Source organism: Charadrius vociferus, unplaced genomic scaffold (genome assembly GCF_000708025.1).
Source record: "Charadrius vociferus isolate BGI_N301 unplaced genomic scaffold, ASM70802v2 scaffold121, whole genome shotgun sequence".
Lineage (NCBI taxonomy): Eukaryota > Metazoa > Chordata > Aves > Charadriiformes > Charadriidae > Charadrius > Charadrius vociferus.
In genome coordinates this window covers 1,220,430-1,220,942 of record NW_009646858.1, presented here as the reverse complement: position 1 = coordinate 1,220,942, position 513 = coordinate 1,220,430, and the positions used below count along the sequence as shown (strand labels likewise).

General features: G+C 42.5%; 1 protein-coding gene across 1 annotated transcript in view; it reads right to left on the bottom strand.

Moving 5' to 3' along the window:
• Positions 1–94, bottom strand: part of LOC104294716 (myosin heavy chain, skeletal muscle, adult-like) — a 30,247-nt gene extending 30,153 nt beyond the window's left edge. The window contains exon 1 of the mRNA XM_009894359.1: positions 74–94. The gene's annotated coding sequence lies outside the window, so the exon portion shown is untranslated. The remainder of the gene's footprint in view (positions 1–73) is intronic.
• Positions 95–513: the final 419 nt, after the last annotated feature.

The following is a 513-nucleotide window of genomic DNA, read 5'->3' as shown; positions in this document are numbered from 1 at the left end:
GAGGCATCAGGAATGTTGTGGTACACAAGGGCACTATCCCCTTCCTGCAAGCCGGCGGACCCCGTACACTTACCTTGAAGCTTTCTGTGGAGACAGGGCAGACTCGTCACAGGGACGTTTTATACAATCTAGTCTGCAGATGCTACAGATGCCTACTCTTTCTTCGGTCAAAAAATTTTTGGCAAACCTTCTTTGGTAAAGCATTGTCTGGCAAACTGAACTAAGTGCATAATTGTCATTTGACATTACTAGATATAATTAGAAAATTTTGATGTCTTACTGACTATATGAATACATCTTCTATAAACAATCTGACAAGGGTGTTAAGGAGGGAATCTGGACTAGTCAAGGCACTTAGGGAACTTGGATGCAGGACTTATGGATTCTATTGCTGGCTTTCCCACCGACTCACTGTATGACCCAGGGTGGATTGCTTGGTATGTCTGCGCCGCAGATACCCCAGCTGTACAATAGATAAAACAGGATGCTAAAAGATAAATTATCATTATTAAG